This window comes from Balaenoptera acutorostrata, chromosome 4, assembly GCF_949987535.1.
Source record: "Balaenoptera acutorostrata chromosome 4, mBalAcu1.1, whole genome shotgun sequence".
Classification (NCBI taxonomy): Eukaryota; Metazoa; Chordata; class Mammalia; order Artiodactyla; family Balaenopteridae; genus Balaenoptera; species Balaenoptera acutorostrata.
The window spans coordinates 81,084,000-81,106,032 of NC_080067.1; the positions used below are offsets into that span (position 1 = coordinate 81,084,000).

At 47.3% G+C, this 22,033-nt stretch overlaps 1 protein-coding gene and 1 long non-coding RNA gene across 2 annotated transcripts in view; both read right to left on the reverse strand.

Moving 5' to 3' along the window:
• The window catches only part of KALRN (kalirin RhoGEF kinase), a 605,233-nt gene that overhangs the window by 109,840 nt on the left and 473,360 nt on the right, over window positions 1-22,033 (reverse strand). The gene's annotated exons all lie outside the window — the stretch shown is intronic.
• On the reverse strand, window positions 1,771-2,924 carry LOC130708088 (uncharacterized). The gene is made up of 2 exons (XR_009008108.1): window positions 2,793-2,924; window positions 1,771-2,631 (listed from the first exon to the last, which is right to left on the reverse strand). It is a non-coding gene; the product is annotated as an uncharacterized LOC130708088 (long non-coding RNA).

The window sequence follows — 22,033 nt, forward strand, 5'->3', positions numbered from 1 at the left end:
TATTTCTGTTCTACCCTTGGTTTTCGGTTTTCCTGCCCTTCAATACTTATTTCAAGGTACGGAAGGAAGGTCATCTTTCATCAAACCCCTTTGCCATACCCATACTTAACAGAACCAAAAACTGGAACAGAAGAACACAAGAGAGTTGCCTTCCTCACTTTTCCAAATCCAAAGACAAGCTCCACTGACTTCGTCCATATTTTTCTCAAATATGATCTTTAAAGGCCACAAAGGTACGTCACTAAATCCTTGACTCTTACCCTAGTGTTAACAATTGCAACCACTTAGGATTCACCAGAGCAAGTCCAGGATAGCTTAGCTTTGTGTCAAAAATAACCAGAACATTCCACTTCCCCTTGGTTCCTTTGTCCCAGACTTTAGAAGGAGGTGTCCTTTAAAAGCTGAGTGACTGGAAGCCAGTTAGTCAAGGCCCCTTGACTCAGGAACCATAGTAGTGAGTTCTAAACCATTAGCTTCACAGTCATCTGTACAACCAGAGGAACTGGTTTAACTGAAAAGGGAGGCCAACCGTCCCTGGTGTAGATGCCCTGCACTCCCATCAGCCTCTCAGACTCTTGCCCGAGCCCTTCTCTGTGTTGCAGTTGGGCAAGCTTCTTCCTATGGAGTTCTGGGGCTCTGGACAATGCATTCAAGCTCAGTACAAGACATTATCTTTTCAGTCTGCTTCGAATATATGCCTTCGGGCTGGGTGGGGACTCTGAGCTCTCCTTGCTGTTAGAGCAGACTCAGGGAGCCCCCGGGCAGTGCCCAACACCTCAGACACACCATCCTGCCCAGCGGCCGCCAGGGGCTCTTGGAAGGGTGGCTAAATCACGTCCCCCACCATCTTCCTCAGATTGGAGCTCCAGTTTTCCATCTTCACATGTTTCAGATGTGGCAAAGAATAAGGACTGAAGAGGGAGAAGGCGAGAGGCACCCACCTTTGTTACCCTCCTTTTCCCTTTTAAGCTGCTTTCACTGCTTGGGCCTTTTGCCTCCCTCTGTCTTCAGCTGAGAGGCGATGGTCTCCTCCAGCTCTGGCTCCAGCACCGCCCCCGCCCCCCCCCCCCAACCGGCAAGCCACAGAGCCTGCAGCTGCCGCTTTCCCAGTCCTGCAGACAGGAGGTGACCCAGCAGGCACCCCAAGGGGGCTCCCAGCCCCCTCCTCTCACCACCACACGGAGGGCCCGCCAGGGCAATTCACAAACAAAGCAAAGGCTGAGAGACCCCTGGAGAATTACTCTGTAAGGAAGCTGCGGCTGCCACACATCTGGACTCAAGGAGGCAGCTGCAGGGCCTTTAGATAAGCACCGCCCACGTTCCCAAATTCTGCCTTTGGACAGGAAATGGACTCCCAAGAAAGCCTGCTTGGAAACCCTTCACCAAGAAAGCAGCCCAGCCTTCAGCACAAACCCACCCACTCGGATTCCCTTTGGCCATTTCCTGCTTCCTCTCCCTTTTAATACCCCCTTGCTTCAATTCCCAGCCTTGGTTTTGAACGTTTCTGAACTAGGCTTGGATTTTTGTGAGGGTCCCTGGCCTCCTAAAATTCCTTCTCCCTCTGAATTCTGATTTTTAGAGTTAGCTACTATTCAGTTCCAAGCTGTTCTAATTAAATGCAGGATTGAGAGAATCTGACGCTGAGATTATGAACCTTAGTGACTTGGGGAAAGGTCCTTCAGATTTAATTAGTTTTTGTAGTCTCCTATCTGCTTAGCATGGAGAATTTGTCAGGGTTATGTGTGGGGTGGACACAAGAGGATGCGGTGGTCACTTGGATGAAGTTTATTCACCAGTAACTCCCAGAGAGTTCCATCAGGACTCGTTAGGCGAGGATGGGTAAGGAGACTGGGGCATTGCAAATAAGAGTGGAGGCGAGACACCCAACAGGTGAAATTTTAAAAGGGCTTATGTCAAGTGAGAGCCTATATTCTTACTTCTAACCACACAGAAACAGAATCTCCCCGACCCTCCAAGCTGAGGCATTAAAGTGACATAAACTGTGTTAGGAACATCTGTTAACTCTGTCTAGCAAGGGCTCGATTTCTTTTTCAGGATAGGCTACACATTGATAACTTTCCTTCTGTCATCCTCACCATCGTGTTTTGCAGGCTGATTCTGGGGAAATTAGTTGCTTCCTGCAAGTCTCCTCGACAACACTAAAATTAGCAGAATAATTAAATACAGTCCTAATTGGGTACATAGAGAGTTCTTGGTTAATTAATGAGCCAAGCTCCGGCCCAGAGCTGCAGATCCACGCTGACCTGCCAAAGCCCAGGCAGAGAAAAGCCCGCTCTAGTCCCCAAAGAAAGTTGTCACTTGGCAAAAATAGTTCCTGGTGTAGAGACAAGTGTCAGACACATTCCTATAGCTAAGAGTCATCTGTTAACCCCGCGGCTGAGGTCCATATGTAAATGAGAGCAGGAAAGTGTAACTCTGCCACTACAGGGACGCGCGGAGCTCCGAGCGGCCTCTCCCTCTTCCCCGCATCCGCGCCCCAAGCCCTCTGCAGGCTGGAGCCCAGCATCCAAAGTCGCCGGTAAGTAACTGAGTTCCCAAACTTCAGCTCCGCATCCAAGTCAGAAGCTCCTTGAGAGTGGAGAGCAAGCGAACCGCTTCGCGCCGCAGAAACTGCAATGAACACAGTTGGGAGCAAACCCTCCCTTTGCCGTGCTCCCCTCCCCACCCCCATTTTCCCCAGACCACGGTCTGCTCCCCCCCACCCCGCCACCCCATACTCAGCTGCCCCGGTCTCTGCCTAAAAAGAAGGCGCAGCGCCGACAGCCACTCACCTCTGCACGGGAAGCAACAGCAGCACTTCGCCAAGAGCCACCCCAAAGAGGGACCTCGGGTGTACGCGCGGTCGCCGCCCTTCATGCTGCCGCGCGGCCCCAGCGCTCCCGCATGGCCCGGGGTGCCCGCCGCCGTGGGAGCGCAGCAGGCAGGCCACCGCGGCCCCGCGGCCCCGGAGCCAGCTCGCAACCTCGGCCGTCCCTCCCCGCCCTCCCGCCCCGCACCGCGGCAACGACTCCGACTTTCTGGGAGCCAGGGCCACCTTGGGGAGAAGGGGAGGGGCCGGCGGGGAGGGCGGCGCTGGGGGCGGAGTTCCAAAGTCCAGCTGTTTGCCCGAGTCCCGCCGGCAGCGTGGCCCAGAGCCTTATGCAAGGCCGCTCTGGCCGCCGGCACGGGGCACGCGAGGGGAGGAGGCGCGTACACAACCCTCGGCGCAAAACAGGTGCTTCCCCTTTAGTGCAGCGTCCTCTCCTCAAAGGCCGCCACAGTCAGCTCTGGCTTAAAATCCGCAATCCGATGAGGCCAAAGAGGTGGCAGAGAAGCAGACTTAGAAGGTTCAGGACTCAATAGTGCCTTTTCTCTGACAGGTTCACCCCCTCCTTGTCCTCAGCCTCCGAACATGAACAGCCCCCTCTGTGTTGAAAACACCTTCACCTACGCTTTTCGTTCCTTCTTTTTAATATTTAAGGCTAATAATGATAATCGTGCCTCCCCTTTTCATCGGCTCCGGGGTGGTAATGATGTTGTGGGAAAGCTCAGTATTGCAAAGAAACCATAAGACGGAAGTTCAAAGCTGTTTTGTCACCTAGTAGCTGTCTGACCTTAGGCGAGTCATTTCACTTTTTTGATCCTGTTTCCTCATTTAAAAAATAAAAGGGGCTTCCCTGGTGGCGCAGTCGTTGAGAATCTGCCTGCCAATGCAGGGGACACGGGTTCGAGCCCTGGTCTGGGAAGATCCCACGTGCCGCGGAGCAGCTGGGCCCGTGAGCCACAATTACTGAGCCTGCGCGTCTGGAGCCTGTGCTCCGCAACAAGAGAGGCCGCGATAGTGAGAGGCCCGCGCACCGCGATGAAGAGTGGCCCCCGCTCGCCGCAACTAGAGAAAGCCCTCGCACAGAAACGAAGACCCAACACAGCCATAAATAAATAAATAAACAAATAAAAAAATAAAAATAAAAGAAGGAAAAAGAATTCCCATGTTACAGGATTGCTAAGAGAATTTTAAAACATATCCATGAAGTAGCTGTTAGAGAGATGTTTTATAGTTCCAGTTGAGTGAGTGCCTACAGAGAAACTGCAGACACCTTACTCATGGTGGAAGATGTCCATTCACCCACCCCCAACCACACCCAGTGGGTCTGTCATCCCTTTACTTAAGTCCCTATCTGTTTCCTTTTTAAGTCTTTTCATATTTCAAGGTCAAGCTCACATCCCCCCTACCCCCCCAAGAAGCCCACCTGCACCACACCAACTGGACCTTCCCATGAACCACTGTGTTTATCACTCACAAAGCATCTCTCCCATTCCTTTGTGTCCAGATTTAGGAAAAGGGATGGCTGGAAACATACAGCACTCAAAGTAGAGAGAGCCCATTCATCAGGAAAAAAAAAGGGGGGGAAGCTTGTGAGAGGGATAAAAAACAGAAGCTTGATCACTCAATTCCCACCTGGAAGAAAGACAGCCACAGGACAAGACTTTTAGGAGTTACCAGGATTTGGGGCTTCCTTTCTCAGTTTGAACCATGCTTAGGTTTTGGCCTTATTTATTTGTGTTGCAGCACCTGCCACATGGTTGGAACACAGTCGATGCTCAGTAAACACAGTAGCACAGCTTCATGAGTAACAAAAGCCAGCATTTATTGAGCATTTATTTGTGCCAAGCAGTTTCCTAGTTGCCTTCTATACATTAGCTCATTTATCCACACCAAAAAACCTTATAAGGTAGGGTCCTCTTTTAAATCTGAAGAAACTAAATGAATGAATGCTGATGAGGCTTCGATGATTTAACTCTAAAGAGAAACTCTAAAAAGCTTCACCATGTAGGAAGAGCAGAACCCATAGTCAAAATCTAACTTCTAGGTCTACCACTGCCATCTCCCTGATGGCCCCTCCTGGCAAGTGTTATATAAGAATCTCACTGTCGAGCAGGAAATGTACCCCTGGTGCTCCACATACGAAACAGCGAAATGAAAGTTCAAATTGCTCATGCAGCCCACACCCCAGATTCCTGAATTCACTGATCATCCTATTGGTCAGTCTCATCTTGACAGCTTGAATTACTGCAGGATGTGGCAACCGGTACTGCTGTCTAGTTCTCTCTTCTATATCACCAAATATAACACCCATTTTGCTGTCCTTGCAAGCCCAGAGCAGAAAATGGCCAGTACCTTCAGCCCTTGGAAAAGTGAACTTGGTTTGCTTGTGATCCACTGTCTGGATGCTATGATACAAGAGTCCATATTTGGTCTACCCACCCAATCCACCTCCTTGAATACTTTTGGGGCACTCTGATAGGAATTCAAAAATGCTTCAAAATTGCTTGGTGAGTAACCAGTTCCTTTTTTACTTAAACCTTCCTGTTGGGCCTTTGTGTTTAAGTGACACTGGGTCATCTTTGCATCATAATCTTTTGCAAGAGGCTGACAACATCATCATGTAGAAACTGGCTTGAATTAGATGTCTGAGGAAGATTCAGCCCTTGCTTCAGAAATCAGAGTACTGGAAACTATTAGGTAAAAAATAAGCTACAAGGATATATTGTACAACAAAGAGAATATAGCAAATATTTTATAACAACTATAAATGGAGTACAGCCTTTAAAAATTGTAAATCGGGCTTCCCTGGTGGCGCAGTGGTTGAGAATCTGCCTGCCAATGCAGGGGACATGGGTTCGAGCCCTGGTCTGGGAAGATCCCACATGCCGCGGAGCAACTAGGCCCGTGAGCCACAACTACTGAGCCTGCGCGTCTGGAGCCTGTGCTCCGCAACAAGAGAGGCCGCGACAGTGAGAGGCCCGCACACTGCGATGAAGAGTGGCCCCCACTCGCCGCAACTAGAGAAAGCCCTCGCACAGAAACGAAGACCCAACACAGCCAAAAATAAATAAATAAAAAATAAATAAATTTTTTAAAAAATTGTGAATCGCTGTGTTGTACACCTGTAATTTATATAATATTGTATAACTATACTTCAAAAAAAATCAGAGTACAAGTAGACCCTAAAGTAGTCTTAGTCTCCATGAAAAGGATCCATCAGGCATGTTTCCATTGGTCCTTATTATAACCCAGGAATCCATCCTACTGTCAACTTAAAGGCATAAAACCATTAGGAACACCTACCCATCTTGAATTGATATGGTCAGCACGTTTTGGAGACTGGTTAGGCATCCATAACCCAAGAGTCCCACTGCCGTCCTTGTGTGCCTTCCAGAATGATACCAGTAATGTCTACAACCCAGCGAGGAAGTCTTGAACACTACTGGGACACTGACTGACTTCAGACCAATTCATTAACTCAGCAAACACTTACTGAGTGCCTACTATATGCCAGGCTCTGTTCTAGGCACTGGGTCTACATTCACGAACAAAAACAATCCCAGTCCTTGTGGAGATACCCACTAGGACAGATTCAACGTGAACGTGAAAGAGAAGGGAATCAATGTCAGATATTTGACCAAGTTTTGAGTTGAGGGATTTAAGAAAATAGGTGCCTGAATCCTCTGACTTACATCTAGATGTTTTAATTGTCCTCAGGACAATTTGGAGGGGATGGTAGGGAAATGGTTTTTAAACACAGATGCTTATTAGAATCATCAGGGAAGATTTTCTAAATCCTAGGTATTAGAATTTTTTTTTTAAGGTTCTCCAGGTGATTCCAGGGTGGAACCAAGTTTAAGAGCCATTGATGCCTGGGTCTTCCTCCCTCCAACCCTCTCAAGATTCAGAGTAATTCCCCTTTGGGTGAGGCTGGGCATCAGTATTTTTTAAAGTTCCTCAGGTGTTTGTAAGATGCAGCACAGTTTGAGAACCATTGGTGTGGTGTGCTGGTTCTCAAACTTGAGTGTGCATCAGAATTACCTGGATAGTGAGTTCAAACACAGATTACTGGGCCCGCTCCCAGACTTTCTGATTAAGTAGGTCTGGGGTGGGGCCTGAGGATTTGCATTTCTACAAGTTTCCAGGTGACGTTGATGTTGTTGGTGCAGGGGCCACACTTTGAGAACCACTAGTTAGCGGTCTCTCCCATCTGTTTGTAATCCACACCCCCTTCTTTTTGTAATAGCACCTTGATTTTTCTTTGAGGAACCAGCTCTCGTCCATTCTCAGACCATGTTCGTGGATGTAGTTGACATCCTCCCTCTGTCCACCCTCCACTCTAAGGATGGGCCCATGACCTGGGCTTGGCCAGCCAGCTACAAGGACTGGTTCAGATTTAGCACATGACCCAATTTCAGCCAATGATAATAAACCGGAAGACCTTAGCAAGAACTACTGGGAAAGCAGAAATCCCTTCCCAGAAGATTTCTAAGTTGGTGGAATGTTAATGTAAAGCAGCTGGAGGCCATCCTGCCATAACTACATAAGCAGAAGCTGCCTGAGAATAAAGCCAACATGGAGGAAAGAGATGAAATGAGATAGAGGTAGCGGGTTGTGTGTGAGGTTTGATGCCATCACCTGAATACACTTTTCCTCCAAAGTCTTATCTATCCCTGGACCTTATCAGAGCCCAAGTAAACATCTTTTTTTGTATAAGGCAGTTGAATCTCTATAATCTCAAGGTTTGCAAACTCCACTCCTCCCACTCCCAAAGTTCAGGTTAAGAACCTCTGAGCTATAGCAATATTTTTGGAGTGTTCCTAATTTCCAAACAGATGGTTGAATCTTATTCTTATTTTTGGCAGTTTGTCTTTAGTTATGCTTCTGGTCAAAGTCTATCTTACATGAATTAGGCTCTCTGCCTACCGATGTGTCCATTTTATCTCATCTCCATTTCCCACAACAGTGAACCCCAAAGAATTCCTGCTGGTCTCAGCCTGCACACATACTGGGCCCGGTATACCACAATGCTGGGCTTGGTACCAGGGACTAGTGGGTCTGCCCTCTCCCCCCAAGTTAGCCACAGGCTTCAGGAACGCTGGACCATGACCTAAGGCATCTGCCCTTTTCACCAACAGACACGTGTCCAATTTTGTCCTTTAGACTTATTCTCCTCAGATTTACAGGAACTGAGTTTTTCAAAATCACATTTATCCAGATTTCTTATTGAGAGCTCAGCCCAGAGACAGAAGGCAATAGCAACTGTGCCACAACTCAGGCCTAGAGATTCCTGTGAGAACCTTCCTACAGTGACAAGTACAGTACACGCCTTCTCCGGAACATGCCAGGTGAGGGCTGTGGGCGTGGTTTCTGGGGACTGTGGGCAGTTCCACCCCAACCAGTCACTTTACCTGCCTTTTCCTCCAGCAGTACATCTCTCTTCCAGCACCCACTCCCAGATTCTAATCCAGATTCCCTTCTAGAGTTTGTAAAAAGCTCTGCAGGTGATTTCAGTAAGAAGTCAGGGCAAAGGACCATGGACCTTGGGACTCTGGGATTACTTCCTGCGTGGTACCTACAGAGTTTAGGGAGCACCTGGACTCAAATGTTTTCACTTTCTCAGACTCTGACATCCTCCCACGACCCGCGACACTCTCTAGTTACTGACCACATGCTCCTTAACCCTCATCTTCCCTGTGTAGATTTCGGGCCTGTGAACTGGTTGATGGCTGATACCAGGGTGGTTCATAATTTTCCCCATATTATCCTGTCCTGGCCTCCGTTTCTGACTGTGGCTTAAAACTCTGAGGTTCTTGTCAAGTACTGATCATTTATACAACAAAGAGTTGGATTTTGAATATCTACTATCTGCAAGTCACTAAGTTAACCTGTATATGGGAATTTATAATGGGAAAATGATATGAGAAACAGAAATTGAATAAGACTGTTCCCTGAGCAAAGACAAAGAAGAACATGGTGAGTTCTAGGAAAGCAGTTGGTTCAATTTTTTGTGGCAGAAAAGGGAAACTGGAGGCAGACCAAGACTGGACATAAAGTAGAGGTTTCATCCTTGTGTGAAGAAGAATAATTATCAGTGACCAGAAACACTTATTAAAACAAAGGAGGTGCAATTTGTACATTGCTTCTATATTTAATTAGAACTCCAAATACGTCTTTCAAAATTGTATAACGTCCATGTGGACAACCATTCCCAGGTTATATGTGTTATTTTAATAGTAATGTCTACAGGAAAGCATGGTTGCCAGCATTATGCATAGTAATCTCTTCTCCTAACTATACCTGTTTAGTGTGGTCTAACCACTGCACGCCTGCTGGCCCCGTGGGTGCCTCCATCCACATAGCGACAGCTCCCAGAATCCAAGGACTAAACCACCACTGAGCTCATCCTATCTGTCTTCAACTAAGCCCTGTAAAGGTGTCCCGCGCTCCCTCTCTGCCTGCCCAGCTGACAACTGTCTGCCTCCTTCTGGCTGTCTCACTTATGCTCAAAAAGCTTAGCCTCGGCTCACCCTGCCAACAAACCTCTGTTTTTCAGGAAGGAAGTATGCCTGATCACCCTCTGGACTGAACCAAGCCCCAGGTAAGGGTAGTCCAGGGATGCTGAAAAGGATGTGGGGCTTCACACAGGACCCGGGTGTCTCCCCCAGAACAACCAGTGCTCATGCCCTTCTGGGGTGGAGCTGTGGGCCGCCAGGACGGGCTCCTGGAGATCTGAGCTCAGGAGGCTACAAGCTATTTATCAAAGTGAGAGATGACTGCAGCTGGAGTTGCTAAAAACAAACCACTCCAGGTTTATCTACTTCCAAAAACGTTCACTTCTAAGTAGGTCAAAGTGTTCCCAAACTCGGACAGTAAGAAGTGCCCGTCTATCACTCTGAGTTCCAATTTGGGAAGGCTTGCCGTTGCTAAGTGTCCACTATGAGGGATGGTATTTTCATTCCAACCGTCAGTGCCCCCTCCCCTCCCACAGGCAGAAGCAGCAGCTGTGGCAGCATGTAGATTCATGGGTGCAGTGAAGAGGTTTCTGACACATTAAATGCAAAGTGGATTTTGCCTTGATGTAACTCAGGTCAGTTTATGGAAGATTTCATTAATAGGAGGGAATGTGGAAGACACTGCCCATCCTTATATTTCTTTTTTTTTTTTAAATAAATTTATTTATTATTTATTTTTGGCTGTGTTGGGTCTTCGTTTCTGTGCGAGGGCTTTCTCTAGTTGCGGCAAGCGGGGGCCACTCTTCATCGCGGTGCGCGGGCCTTTCACTGTCGCGGCCTCTCTTGTTGCGGAGCACAGGCTCCAGACGCGCAGGCTCAGTAGCTGTGGCTCACGGGCCCAGTTGCTCCGCGGCATGTGGGATCTTCCCAGACCAGGGCTCGAACCCGTGTCCCCTGCATTAGCAGGCAGATTCTCAACCACTGCACCACCAGGGAAGCCCAATCCTTATATTTCTGAGTTTTCAACCATTCCAGATAAATGAGAGGTGCTGAACCCATGTGTCCCCAGAGAAGATTTCCCAGGAAGCAGGATTTCAAAGACTTTCTCACTCAGAACTCCTAGCATCAGAACATCATTCCCTATCCCCATCCTCAGGCTCCCCTGGTAAAGCTTTGGCCGGTTTCCTCTCCAGTTCTCAGGGGATGGAGGACATGCTGAGCCTCGCCCTTCGCACATGAACTCTCTCAGGGGTCCTTGATTCATGGTCCTTTCTCTTCCCCTCCCTCCCTCCTTCTTCCTTCCTTCTTCTTCCCTCTCTCCCTTCCTTCCTATAAATATTTACAGTAACTTCTTTTATGCCAGCTACTGTTCTTGATACCAGGGACAGAGTAATGAACAAAATAGACAAAAATCCCTGCAGTTGTACAGGAAATCTGGGGGGGGGCAGTATGGGGAATAGACAATAAATGTTAATAAATATGTCATGTAGCACCATAATTGCAATGAGGAAAAGTAAAACAGGAAAAGGGGTACACAGTGGAATGGAAGAGGGTGGGAGTGAGCAAAGACCTCTCTAATCAGGTGACATTCAAGCAGAGATGTGAAGGAACTGTGGTGACAGCCGTCCAGGTATCTGAGGACCTGGAGTGTTCCAGGCAGAGGTGACGGAAGGGGTGGGTGCTGGGTAGCAGAGTGTCTGGCTCAATTGGGGAAGAGTTCAGTCAGGCAGGCTGGTCAGGAGGTGGTAGGATTTGGTAGGAAAAATATGCCCCTCCCCACAAGGATGTCCGCACCCTAATCCTCAGAAACTGTAAATATGTCACCTTACACAGCAAAAGGGACTTTGCAGATGTGATTAAGGACCTTGGGACGGGGAGGGTATCCTGGATTATGCAGGTGAGCACAATGTAATCACACGAGTCCTTAAGAGCAGAGAACCTTTCCCACTGTTGTCAGAAGGAGATGTGACTTTGGAAGAAGGACCAGAGGGATGCAACGTTGCTGGCTTTGAAGATGGAGGAAGGGGCCATGAGCCTAGGAATGCAGGTGGCCTCTAGAAGCTGGAAAGGGTGTGGAAACAGCTTCTCCCCTAGAGCCCATGTTGGACTTCTAACCTACACAACTATAAGAGAATAAACGTGTGTTGTTTGAAGCCACTAAGTCTGTGGTAATTTGTTGTAGCAGCAGAAGGAAACTAAGACAGAGGAGATGAAGTCAGAGAACAGGCTCTGGGGCAGGTTCTGCAGGAGCCTCCTTGCAGCCACAGAAGGGACTTTGTTATTACTTGAAGTGAGACAGGAGCCATGGACTGTTTGAGCTGAGTCCAGGCCTCCCCCTGAAGCCGGGAGCCAGCAATGGTAATTATCTACGTGCCCACCTGTGTACAAAAGTAGGCACCCATACCTCCTGTGGCCTTCAGGGCCTTGTGGAGAGTAAGGCAAGTGGACGTGGTATCAGAATCAGCGTTCCTGGCTGGGGCTGGGGGACAAAGGTGGGGAAACTAGGCAGCCCAGTCCTATCCCAAAGGCAAGTACAAGAAAAGGAGCCGGCTGGTCCATGAGTGGACAGCCTCTCTGCTGCTGGCAGGCAGGGAGCTGGTATTAAACATGGCAAGACTTGCAAACGGAAGCGCTCCTCATACATGCTGCCAAGTTTGGGTTCAGACTGCAGGTTCAATCCTACAAGGGTCCTGGAGGAAGGGTAGTTGTTTTCAAGGTCTGAGTGACACAGGGGAAGGCACTGAGGTGGCCTCAGCAGGATGCTGACACTGTCCGGCCAAGCAGCATCAGAATCCCGCCGCTGAGAGCTCCTCAGGCCTAGGCCTGCAAGGGCTGCTCCTCGCGACCTCTACGACCCTCTCCCCTGTGACCTTCCCTAAGCAGATAGGGTGGGCACACCCCCAGCTATGAGGCCACTATCGCTCCTTCTCTGCTTCCCAGGCCACATCCAGTGCATGTCATTTCTGGGTCCCCTGCTCTTTTGGGGGGAAAGTGGTTTCAGCTTAGCTAGCTCTAGTAAGAGACAACTGCATCATCTTCTCTTTGGGGAAAGTTCTGTTTTCTGGAGTGACCTCCTCTCCGTCACCTATCCCCAGCTTCTCCTAGGCAAGCACCATCAGCGGCAACCTCACCTCTCTAGGACTGAATCCGAGGCTCTCATTTTAGCTCTGAGCTCCACCAGCTTTGAGCTTGCTCACGAGGCTCCAAGGAGCAAAGATGCTATTTAAGCCTCACCCTCCCTCCACTCCGGATGATAAGAGGCTTCATCCTCGTGCAGACTTCACAGATTTACAGAGGACACCAGGAGGCATGAAAGTGCTGTTGAAACAGGTGTTTGGCATGAGCTAAGTCTCTGCAGGCCAGCTACAAAAAGGAGAGGGGCAGGATCTCTGCAGGGGGCCCCAGAGACATCGGTTCCTTCTCTTGATAATGCAACATCTCCTCCTGTGCCAGTCCCTCTTGGAGGCAGCACTGCACTGGCGTGTACTTAAAGGAGGATGTGGCCTGGCCTGACATTTCCCTATTTGAGGCCTTGATTCCAAGCGCTTTGATGTCCTAAATAGTATCAGAAAGATGGTAGCTGGTCCTAGGCAGGACATCTCACCTAGAACAAAGTAGTCTTGGGGCAATTTCTAATTGTCTTTGCTGCTCCCTTAGTCTTAAATGGAAAAAAAGGAGGGAAGAGCATGGACTGGACGGCACCTATATCTCCCTCTTCCTGAAACTGTCCTGGGAGGGCTTCCAGTTGGTCAATAACTATTGAGCCATCTCTGGCCCATCCTAACACAGACAGGTAAGTGGAAGAAAATCAGTTAAAAATAAAATAAGGCAGTTTTTACAAAACTGCCCTATGCCCTTCTCCTCTTTGAATTGAGGAAGGACACCTTCATGCCCAGCCCCACATTCAACATCTCAGCACAGCCCTCCTCACATAGGCTGGCCCATCTCTATGGTGTGGTCGGAATGTTACCTTTAACAACCAGAGTTAATCACTGAAAGAACAGGGCATTGACAGGTACAAGCCAGGGAATAAGTTGAATTTTCAGCTTAAATATGTCGTATATAATCTCTACCCACTGTGTAGAAGGCAAAAGAAAGTTAGAAGAGAGGAGTAGGGGCTTCCCTGGTGGCACAGTGGCTGAGAATCTGCCTGCCAATGCAGGGGACACGGGTTCGAGCCCTGGTCTGGGAAGATCCCACATGCCGCGGAGCAACTGGGCCCGCGAGCCACAACTACTGAGCCTGCGCGTCTGGAGCCTGTGCTCCGCAACAACAGAGGCCACGATAGTGAGAGGCCCGCGCACCGCGATGAAGGGTGGCCCCCGCTTGCCGCAACTAGAGAAAAGCCTTCGCACAGAAACGAAGACCCAACACAGCCAAAAATAAATAAATAAATAAATTTATAAAAGAAGAGAGGAGTAAACCATTATTTATTGGGAAATCATAGAGCCAGATGGACCTGCTGTTGGTAGACTATAGAAAGGGCCCGGAGTAGGCCAGGAATGGAAACAGAGAGAGGGGAGGGTGCAGAGTAGAGACAATGTCAGGCCTTTGCAAAACCTATGGATGGAACTAGAAACAGAACCTTGACTCCTTGACCCCTGGAGAAGATTCAGGCTGGAAATACTCTAGACGCCTCCCTACAGAGGTATCAGAACTAGAACAAAGGGCAGGCAGGGAAATTAACATTAATTGACTGCCTCTAGGGTGGTAAGCATAGGCTAGAAGTCTAACTCAAGGGAAGTGGGCATTATTGCCCATCTTATAGATTTTAAGTATCTTGTCCAAGGTTATCAACTAGTCAGTATCTGAGCCAGGATTCAGACCCCCCAGGTCTTCTACCCCAAGACTCTTAGTTACTCCACGCCTCTCATCATGTCATTGTATGGTCTACCACATACCATTGTAAAGCCTTGTGCATAGCAGGGTCGCTTTTGTTTTATTCTAAACAATTAGCCTGCACACATAACAAAAAGACCAACTTCACGGTTTAAAATCACTTTTCCTTAACATTGCCTCCTCTGAGCTTCCCAGCAGCTCTGAGAGATGGGTAATTTTTATCAGCTTCCCTTATAGATGCAGAAACTAAGATGAAGTGAGTTTCTATTCATTCCACACCCTGTCCTCTTCCTGGCCCATCTGACACCCTGAGTACAAAGCCCTCCCGTTTTCTCAAAGATTTGCAAGTACACTTCTATGAAAAAGATAGGCTGATTGTAACATATTAGATTGAACCATTTAAAATTGCTGACTTTCAACCAGTTTTGACTACCAAAATGGCAATTTCATGTGGTTCAACCTAATAAATTGCACCTCAAAATGAGGATATTTATGCTATGCATGGATGGATTAAACATAGGATACTTAGGTTAATCACTTTAGGTTGCTAAAGTGATTCTCTCCTGATGTGGAGAGAAAAAAAGCAGACGTTTTAGAACTGGAAGGGATTCTAGAGGTAAATCAGGAGGATATGGATAAAAGGTAATAAAAATGCTACTTTAGAACAAGTAACAATATGAATGACTGCAGGGAATAACCAGAAAAAAAAGACCAGCCCATAGAGAGCCTCAGAGTGGAAGGCAGTTACCACTAAGCCTGAGCCCAGAGAAAAGGAGATGAGATCAGAGGTGTGTGAGAGACCGAGGCACCGATGTGCAGGGGTAAACAGTATGGAGGTTCCTTTAAAAACTAAACACAGAGTTATCATATGATCCAGCAATCCCACTCCTGGGCGTATATCCGGAAAAGATGAAAACTCTAATTTGAAAAGATACATGCACCCCAATGTTCACAGCAGCACTATTCACAACAACCAAGACATGAAAGCAACCTAACTGTCCACTGACAAATGAATGGATAAAGAAGATATGGTATATATATATACACACACACACACACACACACACACATACACATACATACAGTGGAATACTACTCAGCCATAAAAGGAATGAAATAATGCCATTTGCAGCAACATGGGTGAACACAGAGATTATCATACTAAGTGAAGTAAGTCAGACAGAGAAAGACAAATGCCGTATGATATCACTTATATGTGGAATCTAAAATATGACACAAATGAACTTATTTATGAAACATAAATAGACTCACATACATAGAAAACAAACTTATGGTTACCAAAGGGGAAAGGGGGTGGGGAAGGGATAAATTAGGAGTTTGGGATTCACAGATACACACTTCTATATATAAATTAGATAAATAACAAGGATCCTGTATAGCACAGAAAACTGTATTCAATATCTTGTAATAACCTATAATAGAAAAGAATCTGGAAAAGAACATGTATACCTGAAACTAACACAACATTGTAAATCAACTATACTTCAATAAAAAACCACACACACAAATAATCACCTTAAACAAGCTAGGATTGTTGAATTTAATCCATAATGGTTTTTTCTGCTCTAAGGATTTAATAAAAGATGTATGGAGAAATTGATAGGCTCTAATGAAATTCTCCCCAAGGAAAGAAGGGTCTATCATTTTAGATGCAAATCAAATTACTTTGTTCTAGATGAAGATCAGGAGATGGAGAATGAGAATTAGGACTGGTGGGTTTCAAGTGGGGGCCTGGGGAGGAGAGAATAGGAGGAGAATGAGCAGAAAGTATCTGGATTTCAGCACTAAGTAAGAGGAATTTCCAACCATTAGCATTGTACTAAAATACAACAGGCTTCCTCTAGAAGTAATGAGCTCCCCATCCCTGGGAGTGCTCAAGTAATGCTTGGCTGACCACCCAACAGAGACATTTTAAGAAGGGGTCCTATATTAGGGGAGAGAGTGAACCAGAAGACTTTCAGGGTGCTCTTCAATTCTACGATTCTAAGAACGCATAAAATTCAATGTTCTGAAGTAAAATGAAATCTAATCAAGGACCACTTCTACTCAATTATAAAAAGAGAAATTTTAAATTCTAACCTTTTATAATTCTGAAAAATGACTAGGAGCTCCTTTTAGAGTCTCTACAAATACATCTCTATCTATCTTAAAACACACTTTTCTTCAAGAAGTGTCAGCACTCAAGTTAATTACATTTCTCATTCAAATGTATTAATTTTTGGTTTTAGTTACTTGGTTCTCATTCAAATGTAATAATTTTTGGTTTAGTCACTTATTCAATAGTGACTTTTAAAAACAACCTTACCACTATTTTTCATTGCAAACATACTATATTCAGTTATGTTACTCCTAAATAAAATTTTGTAGGCTAGCATGGAAACTTATTCCCATCCTCATCCATCACACTTTCATAGATAATTTTGTCCTATGGGGTGGGGGTGAGTCCTGGATTTCGAAGTGGCTTCCTCACAGCTGGTCAATTACAGATGTGGTCCTCTGCGAATGGAGTAGGAGTGGAGACCAGCAAGCCGTAGTGTTAACATGTCACTTCATTCTTGAAAGGCAACGTTTGGGGACTATTCATCCTTCAATTTTTTTTTCTCAGCTTCCCGTGGTACAGCCCCACGGGTGGCATTATGGAGTAAACGAAAACCGTGAGAGTTTAGTTGTTGACTAGTTGCTCCTAATGCAGAATTACACTGAAAAGCAACAGAGAGAGACTTGTAGTAGACCCTCCAGAGTCGGTAGACAGGAGGAGCCTTTAAGTGTCTGCATTTGATAGCAGAGGAGATAGGAAAGGCACATTTTGGCCCCGGGAAGCAGAAAGTGCAGGGGGTTCCCATCCTGCAGTGAATCTGCTGGACAGCCTGGACCAGCTCCAGCGGTTGGCTGGCCCCTAGCAGAGCTGGACCCCATTCAGCCTGCTGGCCAGGGTGCTGCTCAGGGCCATTCTGCTCCGCCAGGGACACCAGGCTCTTTCTAGTGGGCAAAGCACACACAGGATGAAATCTGTCTGCCGCCACTGCCCATAGGGAAGGGAGCACAGGAGGCCAGAGGAGAGAGAGAGAGTGGGAGGGCAGTATGTGCTTCCGTGTGTAGGGGGCTCACGCTCTCTCAACCTTCACCCAGCGAGACTTGTTAAATCCAAGGGAGCCGAGTCAGAGTGAAGGATAATAAACTAAAGTAGCTGTCTCAAACGCCTTCAGACTTGGGAGGTCGTAGAGCATTGTGAAGAGTGAGACCTTGGGGAATAGACAGACCTGAGTTCAAATCTAGATCCACCACTAGTAAGCTATGTGACTCTGGGCAAGTTACCTGATCTTTCTAAGACCTGGTTTCCTTGTCTGTAAAATGAGGAAAACATTAAAGCATGAACCCAGAACCTGGCCCACAGTAAGACTCAATAAATGTCAGGTATTTTTACGAGTTGACGTCACACTTAATGTAAGTCCACAGTATCACAGACTTGCTCAGCATCTTCAGGCTGTTGGTGGTACATGCCTCCAGAGCCCATTGTTCTCCACTGCTCTGTACCTTCACGCCTTCCCCAGCCTGGGTAAGCTGTTCCTAAGTCCATCTAGGTGATAATAGGAGAAATCATCAGGAGACCCCATAAGAGAGGACTCCCTGTAAACAAGCCGGGGTCACCATGGGCACTGCCCCTCTCCTCCAGGACATCTGCCCCAGGGCTCACCTGGCCCTGGTTTAGTTTGGCTAAGCAAACAGGCGTTTCCTTATAGCTTCTCCAGGTGTTCAGCTGGAGCCAGGGCAAAAACTGTACAGGAAAAGAAAAGGAACACAGGTATCCTACAGAGCTGGGTGGAGAAGAACCTAGACTGTTTTTTGGAACCTGGGGCAGAAGTACCCAGGACCAATGCTTTTTTAAAAAAACATTTTTGGGCTTCCCTGGTGGCGCAGTGGTTGAGAATCTGCCTGCCAATGCAGGGGACACGGGTTCGAGCCCTGGTCTGGGAAGATCCCACATGCCGCGGAGCAACTAGGCCCATGAGCCACAACTACTGAGCCTGCGCGTCTGGAGCCTGTGCTCCGCAACAAGAGAGGCCGCGATAGCGAGAGGCCCGCGCACCGCAATGAAGAGTGGCCCCCGCTCGCCGCAACTAGAGAAAGCCCTCACACAGAAACAAAGACCCAACACAGCCAAAAATAAATTAATTAATTAATTAAAAAAAAAAACAAAACATTTTTTTTTTTTTTTTTTAACAGTGGCACACATATTTATTACATGATTTTATTTTTGCCTGAATTCATCACAAAAAATTCCCTGGGTCTCTGCTCATATTTGTTCTGTTTCCCTGTTATGCTCTCACCTTTTACTCATTTCCCTCCATTTGCTAGCCATCTTGCTCCTTTTCCCCTTGTATTGTCTCCTCCCATATCGATCTGAGTCTACCTACAGTCTCATAGGTCATCCTCCTTTCTAATATCAAGCAACTTCCCTTCTCTCCTTTAGAACAAAGCTCAAATGACCTCTTTCTCTAACAAGCCTCCTTGGCTAAGTCTAGTGGTTAAAAATTGAGGCTGTGTAGTAAGACAAATCTGTCTTTGAAACCTGTGTCTCTCATTCACTGTCTTTGTGATTTTGTGCCAGTCATTTGGCTTCTCCAGGCCTTGCTGTCCTCATCTGTAAAATAGGGGTAAGGCATACTCTGCACCAGGAGCTAGTGAATATTAAAAGGGATAATAAATGTAAAGAGCTTAGCATAGAACCTGGCACACGCTTAGCCTTTAACAGTTATTGTTAATCATAAATTCAAATTGTCTAGAGGGCTTCAAGCCTAAGTCTTGCATATATACGGTGATTTCATTGGTAGGTATTTATTTATTTATTTATTTATTTATTTTTTTTAATTTTATTTTTTTTATTTTATTTATTTTTTCTTGTTCAAACAGTTGGAAAACTTTATTCAAGACTATTGCCATAGGGGAGAGAGATGGGGCTCAACTTCAAATAAAATAAGGACAGCTGGGGATTTGTAGCCAAGGAGCAGAGTGAGGGGCAGTGGATGGAAAATTATGAAGAAGAGACCTCGAGGGTAGGGGGATTCTTGCTAAACTGGCCTTATAGGATTCTTGCTAAAGGCAGTCCAGGAAAAACAAAACATTTTTAAGGGTACAGTTCAGTGGCATTAAGTACATTCACAATGTTGTATTACCATCACCATCATCCATCTCCAAAACTTCTTTCATCTTGCAAAACTGAAACTCTGTACCCGTTAAACACTAACTCCACATTCCTCCCCTTCCCCCAGCCCCTGGCAACCACCATTCCACGTTCTATGAATTTGACTGCTGTAGTTACCTCACATAGTGGAATCATACAGTATTTGTCCTCTTGTGTCTGGCTTATTTCACCTAGCATAATGTCTTCAAAGTTCATCCATGTTGTAGCATGTGTCAGATTTTCTTTCCTTTTGAAGACTATATAATATTCCATTATATGTATATACCACATTTTGTTTACCCATGCATCCCTTGGACACTTGGGTTGTTTCTACCTTTGCTATGAACATGGGTGTACAAACAATACCTCTCTGAGTCCCTGCTTTCAATTCTTTGGGGTATACACCCAGCAGTGGAATTGCTGGATCATATGGTAATTCTATGTTTAATTTTTTGAGGAACCCCATATTGTTTTCCATAGCAATTCACCATTTTACTTTTCCACCAGCAGGGCACAAGAGTTCCAATTTCTCTACAGCCTCACTAACACCTGTTATTTTCTATGGTTTGTGAAAAAAAAAAATAGCCTTCCTGATGGGTATGAAGTGGTTTCTCATCGCCATACTGACTTGCAGTTCCCTCATGATCAGTGATGTTGCCCATCTTTTCATGGGCTTATTGGCCATTTGTATACCTTCTTTGGAGAAATGTGTATTCAGGTCCTTCGTCCATTTTAAAATCTAATTGTATTTTTTTGTTGTTGTTGAGTTGTAGGAGTTCTTTATATAACTGCATATTGACCCCTACCAATGGATCTTTAAGTCCCTCCTAAGCCTGACTCTTGGGGGGTGGCAAACCCCTAAAGCAGTGACTCTCAGCCCATTAGAATTACCAAGGAACTTAAAAAATACTGATGCCCAGGCCCTTGGTGGCTCTGAATTAATTGGTCTGGGGTGGTGTGTGAAGCATCAATAATTTTTAAAGTCTCCTCCAGGTGGTTCTAAGATGCACCCAGAACTGAAACCACCGCTACAAAATCTTTGTCCCTTGGGAGGTGCTGCCCTCGCCACTTACTGCTGAGAAAGTGAGAGGGGATTAGGAAGAGAATGACTAGGTCCACAGGGCCCAACCCCAGGGAGAAGCTCTACGATGTCAGGGGGGCATTAAAATAAGAGGAAAGGCAGGCTGCTCTACTTTGTCACACAGTTCCACCAACAGTGCTGCCACAGATATATCAAGAGGAAACATGCAACCACTGTCTCCTGAGAAAGCACAGGAGGCAAAGACTGGAGAAAGGGCCTCCGGCCTCTAGAAAGCCCAGCAGGCAGCGTGCAGGGTGCAGGGCAAGGAGGCGGGAGCCCTGGGTCTCCTCCAGCTCTGCCACCAACTCTCCGTGACTTCAGGGAAGTCACCTTGCTTTCCTGTGCCCGAAGGTGCCCCTACAAGAGAGGAAACTGGCCAGTGCAGTGGTTCTCAACCCTGCTGTCCCTTGGATTCACCCGAGGAGCACTTAAACAACCCTGGCCCACTCTGGAGATTCTGACCCCACGTGTTGTAGGTGGGGTCTGAGCCTTGTCATTTGGTAAAGCTTCCAGGCGATGCTAGGTGGCCAGGGCTGAGAGCCCCGCTCTAGTGGTTCTCCAAGTCCACTCCTCATGCTGACACCCCAGGGCTCTTCTGCCTCTTCTTCTGCAGTCACGGCCTGAGTACTCAGCACATCACACGGACACCCCCTGCTTCTCACGGCCCGTAGGAGCACTGGCCTGACGCTCTCTCGAAGGTTAAGGGCACCAGTTGCCTTCTAAGGACTGAACAGGAAATGGATTCGGACTTCCAGCGACACCGGAGGAGGCCCTGTCCTATTCCACAACCCCCAGAACGTCTCATCCGCAGTCCCGCTGGGCATAACTTAGAAGGTGGAGCATCTGCTGGAGACAAATCACTCTGAGAGGAGAGAAGGCCAGGCGGCCAGCAGGCAGCCAGCTGGACGGGAGAAGGAACAGCTTACTGAATTTCTGCTAAGAGGCCAGCGCTCTGGGCAGGCCCTGGAGAGAGAGCGAGGGGCTTTTCCAAGCCGAGGCGTGTGCATCGGCGCACATACTTCCAGCCGAGGTCTTGTTAGGGCCACAGCTATGCTCCGTGGAGAACAGAGACTTCAGCCTGACTGCCGGGAGTCCACGCAGGTGAGAGGCCAGTGAGAGCTCACAGGCTGTCGTTGGAAGGCCCCGCCTAATGGACTTACACTGGGAGACAGCAAACAGGCTGCCAACAGGAAGAGCCAAGGAAATGGGCGATAGGCGCTGGGAGTGGTGCTTGTAAGAAGCCATGATGGCGGCTGAGGCAGCTGGAAAGTTCTGTGACACGCTCCCTGTGTCCTCTCTGACCTCTAGCTTGCACCCCGCATCCTCAGCTCCATTTTCAATGAACTCTCTGCTAACTCCCCTCCTGCACTTCTTACCCTGAGTGCCCCCACGTCCCCAGCTGAGCCGGGCCAGGGAGGGATGCACCCAGCCAGGCACCAGGGAGGCCAGACCTAGGGCAAGAAGCCTCCGGTCTCCCCTTGTAGCCAAGCCCTTCCTGACGGACCACCCCACACTTGGACATGAGTGACCGGTTAGCCTTTCCCAGCAAATAAATCGCCGTCCTTGCTTTTGTCTCTGGAGATGGGAGTATTTAGTCATTTTGCTGAATAATCTATGGAAGTGATATA